We start from the raw sequence: 8,794 nt of genomic DNA on the forward strand, positions 1-8,794 counted from the left end.
CGCCCTGAGCCTCCTGCAATCATAGATGCAACCAAATCTAGAGTTTGTGATTGGCCTGTTGTCTAGTGCTCGGATTGGTGGTATGAGTGCTACACCTGCCTAGGGGTGGAGCCGGGATATCATGTATTGGTGGGAAAAGGGGTGTCTCTTGCTCTTGCAGGTTTGCACATGCTGCTTGCAGCCAACCATAAATGGCAGCCTGCCATGCCACCCCTGCTGCTTGGAGCCAGCTGAGTATGGACTGAAACCTCCAACCTGTAAGAAATAAACTTTCCTTTCCCTAACTCTGGGCGTCAGGTATTTTGTCTCAGTGAGAGAGAAAAATAAGACAAGGTCCAAGAGCAAATCCTGGTTCAAACATCCAGCCACCCCTCCCCCATGTGGACATAGTGTTTCTCCCACTTACCCCCTCCCTCTTCCTGGAGTAGGTTATTTGGAAAACAAGCAAGGAGAACTTCTTTTTAGTCCACCAAAACTCTCTCCAATAGTCATTTTTTATTGTTTTAATTTTATTGGTACATTTTAAACACATGTAATGATAACATTCATCACAGGGATTTTGGACCTGTACACCATAGATCTTGCTTCTTTTTTTCCCCCAGTCTCCTCTCCTTTCAACTTCTCATTTACAAAAGCTTAGTTTTCATTTTTTCCTTTTATTTTCTTTTTTTATCCCTCTCTGTTCCTTCCTTTCCCTCTACTGTCTCTTCTGTTCCCCTTCCCATTAGAATATTTTTCCCATTTCTCAATATCTATTATACCTTTTAGTCCTCATTTACAAAAATAGATCCAAAATTTATTATCTTTAGATATATCACTCTAATAGATCCAGAAACTACTGTCTTGAAGCGACTCATTTTGCAATGGGGCTGAGAAAGTTTTCTAACAAAACAAATTAATATATGTGTGTGTGTGTGTGTGTATATATATATATATATATATATATATTTATATAACATACATTGCTATTTAACAATACTACAACATTTTCACAACATGTCATCATATGATAAGAAGTGGAACAATATCTCTTCCATTAAATAACTATGCAAACAAATGTTAAAAGCAAGAAAGATATAGTCTACTACCAACATCTACCACTAATTTAACATTTGTATGGTACTTTGTATTTTTATGTAATCATCTAAACAGTTCAATCATGAATATACCATTGTTTATTTACCAGTGAAAAACCATGGTTTAGAAAACTCGAGACTGCCAGTGACAACTCAGTAAAGGGAGGAGCTGGAACCTAAATAAAATGCATTTGCCTTGAAACACTATTTCTCCAGACTCTGACCTCTTGTGTTCCCAGCAGGTGACAAAGTTATCTACTTGGAGACTGGTATTTCAATAAACTACATTGATACAAACTTGCCTGTCAGCTCTACAAAAGAAAACAAACTAAATATTTAAACGCAAATATGGAAGTGGTTTCAGCTAGAACCCAACATTGGAAACTATAAAGATATTAAAATCTATGCTCCTCTTGTCAACAAAGTAGAACTCATAGATATGAAACCAATTAACATAAAATGTGAGATTCTGACCATTTGCTGAAATACCTGTAACACCAGTGCTTATGTTCAAATCAAGATAGAAGTATGTGAGTAACAAAAGGTGGAAAGTTACTCACAACAAAAGGTGGCCTGCCCTATGTTAAGCCATACTAAATTATGCATTTTTATGTGTGAATATGTGTGTATGTACTTCCATGTAACTGTATAACCATTTGCTATTGCTATAACTGAGTGCAGTACCACAGATTGAGTAACTTACAAATAAAAAAGATTTATCAATTAACTGTTTCAGTGCCTGGGAAGCCCAAAAGCATGGTGCCAATGTCTGGTGAGGGTCTCTTTGCTCTATGAAAACATACATGGTAGAGGACATCACAGGAACAAGTATGCTAGCTTGTGTTTCTTTTCCATGTTTTTATAAATAGATTTTTTCACCCTGCTGCTACTAATAGAATATTTTGGAGAATTTTAGTTTTCAAATTAAACTGCTTGATTTATCCTTTTATCCTTCATTTATCTCTTTATTACACATTTACTTAACTATGTGGACAGTTTATTATTTATTTTTAATTTTATTTAAAGAAAGACTAAACAAAACAGAAAATGGGTAGAAATAATACATACATTCAAAGAAAAAATAAGCAGTAAGAAATCACTAGTGATGTTTACATACTGTCCTCTTACAAATAGTTGTTCAATATACAAAAGTGGAACATATAAAGTGGGAATTCAAACAGCGAGACTGTAAACATTCTGTTAAACTATCCAACAAAAACTTAGTAATATAGTTATCAATCCTATACACTTAAACATACATACAGTTATCCATATGTTCAATTATGGTGAGATTAAACAAACGAAAGCAGGCTAAAATCATTCTGAACAAAGAATAATAATATTGCTGGATTTCACATCAAGATACTATGAGATCCGCACAGGGTACTGTAGTGTCTTTTTTACTTTTTTTTATTTAAAGAAAAATTAAACAAAACAGAAAACGGGTAGAAACAATACATACTTTCAAAGAAAAAAATAAACAATAAGAAATCACTAGTTGATTTTTACAGATAGTCCTCTTACAAATAGTTTTTCAAGATACTAAAGTGGAGCATATAAAGTGGAGATTAAAACAATGAGACTGCAACCAGTTCTGTTCAACTATCCAACAAAAACTTAGAAATACGGTTATCAGTCCTATACACTTAAACATACATGCAGCTCCATATCTTCAAATATGTTGAGAATGAACAAACCCAAGCAGGCTATTACACTCTGAACAAAAATAATACTATTGCTGGGTTTCACATTATGGCACTCCAGGATCAGCACTGGGTACTTTAGTGTCTCCTTTTCTTCAAAGTATTTGTTCATCATGTTTCATAAGATCAGTTCTAATAAACTGTTTATAGGTTCTACACATGCATGAGTCTTAACACGTATTTCTATCCTTTCTATATTAGGGGGAGAAACAAAACAAAGCAAGACAAAACAAAACATATTCCTATAAACACATGAAATGGAAAAGACATATAAGACCATTGTACAAGGAGTTCTACCATAGTTCCTGTGTTGTCTCTTGTTATTTTCAATAGGATTGGCTATATCATCAGACATAGTATAATTGAATATATCAGTATATAACAGTATTAGTAAAAACACAACTTTGTATATAGTATAAAACTTGAAAAACAGGCAGTAATCAAACCAGAATGTGTATCGTAGAGTCTTGTCATCTTCAGTGTAGTTGTCTATACTCTCTCAGACTTGATACTATCAATCATATCAGTTTTGAATAAAATCTTCTCTGCCTCATTTCTGTTATGCTCTTTTTTTGCCATCAGTTGTCTGCTTATCTTCATTCTGTTTTCTGCTACATTCATTGAGGCCTCTTTGCCACTGTTCCTGGAGTCCTAGTACTTTTCTCTCTTTCTAGAATGCCCTGCAGTGTTCTCTATAGAGTTGGGTTGGTAGTCGCAAATTACCCAAGTTCCTCTTTGTCTTGGAAGCATCTTGTTTCTCCATTAATTTCTAGAGACAGTTTATCAGGGTATATCAGTCTGGGTTGGAGGTTATTTTCTTTCAGGGCTTGGAATATTTCCCTTCAGGCTCTTCTTGACTTGATGGTTTGTGTCGAGAAGTCTGCCATTATTCTGATGGTCCTTCCTTTATAGGTTATCTGTTTCTTGTCTCTAACAGCTTTTAATTTTCTGTTCTTATACTAAATATCTGGAATCTTGATTATTATATGCCTGGGTGTGGCTCTGTTTTGGCTGTAGGTGGCTGGAGTTCTGTATGCTTCATAAATCAGAATATCATTTCCTTTTCCTATGTTTGGGAAGTTTTCCTTAGTTATTTCTATGAATAGCCTTTGTAGTTCCTTTGTTTGTACCCCTGCTTCTTCATTCACATTCTTTATTCTCAACTTATAGATCCTCTTGTCATCTTCTAGTCTTTGTATTGTTACTTCTTGTTTCTTTGTTATTTTTAAAAAGTTTTCCCTTTCATAATCCCACATTGCAAAACTGTCCTCCAGTTTGGATAGTCTATCCTTAGTTTCTTTCAAGCAGATTTGCCATCTTTCCACAGAGTTTTTAATTTCCTGGTAATCTCTTTGAGACCCCTTCATGTATTCTATGTTTTGTTTATATTCTTCATCAAATGGTTCTCTCCTTTGTTTGAGTTCCTCCCTTCTTCTGTCTGTGTCTTCTTGAGGAGTACTTAGCATCTTTTTTAATCAATCTTCTTATATCTTGCTTTACTTGGCTAAATATTTCCCTTTTGAACTCGTCTATGAGGTCCCAAAGATATCTTTTTATTTCCACTGGTGCCGTGTCTGATATTGCATGTTTGCTGTCCTCATTGTCCTTTGTATTTCCCTATCCTGGGTCAATGTTCTCAGGATTGGGACCTAGGGACTTTTTGTTGTTGCTTCCTCTTCCCATCTTTTTTGTTTCTTCCAGTAGGTCCCAGTTTCTTTCTTTGTTGCTTACAATTCTTCTGAAGCACTCTGGCTAGGTGACCCTTCCCACTGTAGTGTATTAGTGAATTGCAAACAGGGGCAGCATATGCTGGCCCCTCCACTCCAGGTCAGTCAATCTGCTGAGGCCTTCACTGTGTTAGTGTGCACCACCGCCGTAGGGAATTGATTTCGGATAACCTACTGGGTCTCAGCCAGTTTGCGTGACCCAGGCCAACCTCACTCCACCAATCCTGTTCAGGAAGGGAACAACTGACTAAAGTCACTGCTGTTCCTTGTTCTTGCCAGTCTTGCACAGTCCCAGAATATCGTCTGTTGAAGCCCCTTTTTCTGTGGAATGGTTTTATTCCCGTCATTCACCACAGGTCAATGCAGGTTCCCTGACAGCTCAACTCACCATTCGACTTGCCAACCCTCAACCTCAGTGTGACTATGTTTCTAGCGAGTCAAGGCAGAGGATTTCAGACGGCTCGGTAAGTTGCTGCACAAGTTCAGGCACTGTAGCGGGAGCACTGAACCTTTAGCTGTTCAAGCAGTAGCACCGGGACTGTATTTTGATTGCTGTATTATGTTGAATTATGTTGACTATCTCAGGGAGCCTCTGTAGCCAGCTGTTATCTATCCACCATCTTTGCTCCAAAACCTGTGTGTGGACAGTTTGGGCAATAACCATAGAACAAATCAAATCTAAGGAGGATAAGAAAAAACAACACAGCTATCTTCCTTATAGCATCTCCACAAAGAACAAACAAAATACATGTACAGTATGGAGAAAACTCCTATTGAGCCTGCCTAACAGCCTTTTCCAACACACTTAATCTCAGAAGCAAAGTCACTAAATATAAAAAGTATTCATTCAGTGATGACTTCTTGGGTGACCCCCATGTGTCTGGCACTAGGCTAGATTCCAAGGACACAGTTCTTGCTAATAGAAGATCACAGGCTGACCAAGAGAGAGACATGCAAAGCAACAAGTACACAATCATTTGATCAAATTACCATTGTAATATGTTCCCGATGCAGTGGCGTGGAAATATACTCACTGTTCAGTGAAAGGAAAGTTTTAGATGGTGCATTAATATATATCACATATAAATATTCTTTCATATTTAGGTATACATAACAGAGTCATGTTGTGATCTACACCTAGTAAAAATTGTTTTTAATTTCAGTTAATCCATAGGCTATAGCATGCAGTACGTATTGTATCCTAGTGGACTCTTATTCATCAAGTCCTCATCAATTCCAAATTGCAGATCACTATCATTTGTGCCCTATAATTTTTAATCTCATTTTCTAACTTTAGTTTCCAGACCCACAGGACTTGTCAGCCACCTTCCAGTTTGGGGTGAAGGTCATCACCTGGTCATTCATATTGCTTTGTTCTCAACATAATAGAGACATATGGCTAATGTGTCCTTAATTGTGTTACTTTGTTGTGCTCTGCTGCCATCGCATCTCCTGAACTTGCTTCACCCAATTACTGTCAAGTGCATTTAATTTCTTTTATTTCATGTTAGCTCACTGCCAATACTCACCTCCTCACAGAGCTGCTATTCTGTTGGAGAAATACTAGGTTGTTAATTTTACACTAATGCAAAGATTTACTCTGCATTAGTTTCTTGAAAGTGAAGCTATTATTCTCTGGAAGGCCAACATAGCCACTGTAAATGCCGGATTCGTTTAGCCATTCAGTGTAAGACCACATTCTTTATTCAGTACGTCACTGTTACACTTAATTACATAAAAATGTGAACAGTGCCACTATAGTCTGAGAAAATAAAATGACTCACTCTATACATCAACAACTAATGACAGAGTCCATAGGCAACACCATGTACTTACCCTGCAGTCAATGAAAAGTGAGGTCTTAGTAAACATATCTGAAACTACAAATCAAAGATTCACAATTTCTATACTGTAATAAAATAAAATGATTTTTCCCTGAATAGAATACAATCAGCCCTCAATATCTGTATCCACAGCTATAGACTGAATCAATTTTAGATCAAAAATATTACAGAAAACATTGCATCTGTGCTGAATATGTAAAAATAATTATTTTTCTTGTCATTATCACATAAACAGCATAGCCTAATGATAATTTACACAGCAGTTTCATTCTATTAGATATGTAAGTAATCTAGAGATGGTTTAAAGTATTGGAAAGAATATATACATATATATACTATATCTTTTATATAGGAACTCACATATATGCAAATTTTGGCATCTGTAGAAGTTCTGGAACCAATTCTTTACAAACACTGAGAGATGACTATATATTTGTCCATAGAAAATGGTGTGAGAATCATTTATAATACCCTTGGTCTATAATACACTTAAAATGTACCCTATAGAAATTGGAAATTACTTGGCCTGTAGTTAGTATACAAGTGATTTTCTTTCTTACACCATAACTTTATTTTTTACCATAGAAACTGAGTGAGTTATTTCCTACATTTAAGATATAATTTAAATTTTCTTTTCTCCCTTTAATTCTTTTAAGTGCATTGTGTCCACAAACTTCAAATGTTGGTTTCAAGATGGGATTTGCAATTTGCAATTTTTAGGTTACATACATCTGCTTTTTTTAGTGCAAGTCCTAAATGTACTAAGAAGTGAAAAAAAAATTTAAAAATCAACATAACAGCTTAGTCCAGATCATGATTTTTATAATTTTAGCTGGATAGAGAAAACACTAAAGATTCTTAAAAATAAAAAGAAAGGCACAATATTTTATCATGAAAATTTCCATACATAGATACTAAATTTCTCCAAAGATTTTTTCAGGGGGTTGCAGGCACCAAATATCTCCACAAAGATTTTTAAAAGGGCATTAGAAGTGGACTTCGATGCTGGGTGGCAGCTGGTCAGACATCGCAGGCTTGAGTAAATGTGCCAACAAAGCCCTTATGGTTTATTGGGTAATTATAGGAAATGGCACTAGTGCCAGCCAATCAGATTCCTAGACAGCTACTTCTAAACCCACTTGCTCTTAAAGTAGATCATTAAAAATGCACTTTGGTGGAGAAGCTTTACTCGTACTCAACATAAATAGTCTGTTTGCAAAGTTAGTCATTTGGTCAAAATGCAGCACATCAGTGCTGGTACAGTGAGCACCCACCTCTCTATTGCACAAACATCTTCCATTACAGGCATTTTGTAGGGAAGCTGTCAAACATGAGAGGAACGAATGGGCCTGCGATGAGTATATGCACATCATTCCTACCCATAAAACCACATACTGATTCACAAACGTGAGTTCATTCCGTTTGTAGGGTTCTGGAATTTTCACTTCAGAGTCTGTATATAAAATACAAATTGAATCATATTTTAAATGCCAAAGAAGACAAATTTTCTGACTTGAAAAGGCAAATTTTATTAGTATATATTTGCAGTGTATAATGATTACATTCATCATAAGCAGTCAATACATGTACGTGACATGTCTTAATTGCTTTTGTATTTTCTTTCTTCCATCTCTTATTCTTCTTTCTTCTTGCAATTATCTATCCTTTTTCCTATTACCTATATTTTGTTTTACTCTTCAAATTATTTATACATTCATTTTTTCATATAAGAGAAACCATGTGATATATAAGCTTGTGTGTCTCTTTTAATTCATGAAAGCTGGTTAAGTCTATATCCTGCCAAACTACTGAATAAAGAGGTAATAATTAAAAACTTTTCCTTAAAAATTGCTCAATAATGTTATGACTTTTTCTAATAACAAGAAGGTGAATACTCTCACATGTGCAATTATCCGTTACCCAAAATTTCAAAAGCCAATTTGGCTCTAAATATTATCTTAGAGGGCAAGAATTGTAGCAATATCAAGAAAAACATGAAAACTTAAGCTCAATCTGAAAAACTGTTCTGAAATTACTAAGAGACTGATGTGGATTCCATGTTAATTTCTAATATGGCATTCATCTTACTTCTTAGAAGAGTATAAATATCTATTCGTGGAAGGTAAGTTTCTCAGCAAGAAATTTTAGTACCCCAGAAAATAGTATAGACATTCAGGAGTGCAAAACTCTATCAAATTCTGTCTCAACCAGAGGCAAGGTCCAAAGTAGCAGATAACTAAGCGGGGGGCCTCAGGAGTACCAATCAATTAGAATGAATTTCTAGGTGCCACTGCACTAGAACAAAATTCAAGCTCTTAAGCCAAAAAAAAAAAAAAAAAAAAAAAAAAGAAGTTCCAAGGAATAGATTCTCATGAGCGGCCAAATAAACAGCACAGCAGGAGGTACCCAGGGTTTCAACAAAGGAACCATTTGCTGATATTTAC

General features: G+C 35.6%; 1 long non-coding RNA gene across 1 annotated transcript; it reads right to left on the reverse strand.

Moving 5' to 3' along the window:
• Positions 1–488: 488 nt before the first annotated feature.
• On the reverse strand, positions 489–7,803 carry LOC106025751 (uncharacterized). The gene is made up of 2 exons (XR_001199339.3): positions 7,625–7,803; positions 489–5,140 (listed from the first exon to the last, which is right to left on the reverse strand). It is a non-coding gene; the product is annotated as an uncharacterized LOC106025751 (long non-coding RNA).
• Positions 7,804–8,794: the final 991 nt, after the last annotated feature.

Source organism: Cavia porcellus, unplaced genomic scaffold, assembly GCF_034190915.1.
Source record: "Cavia porcellus strain 051 isolate PalLab524CR breed Dunkin Hartley unplaced genomic scaffold, mCavPor4.1 scaffold_10, whole genome shotgun sequence".
In the NCBI taxonomy this organism is placed as follows: Eukaryota; Metazoa; Chordata; class Mammalia; order Rodentia; family Caviidae; genus Cavia; species Cavia porcellus.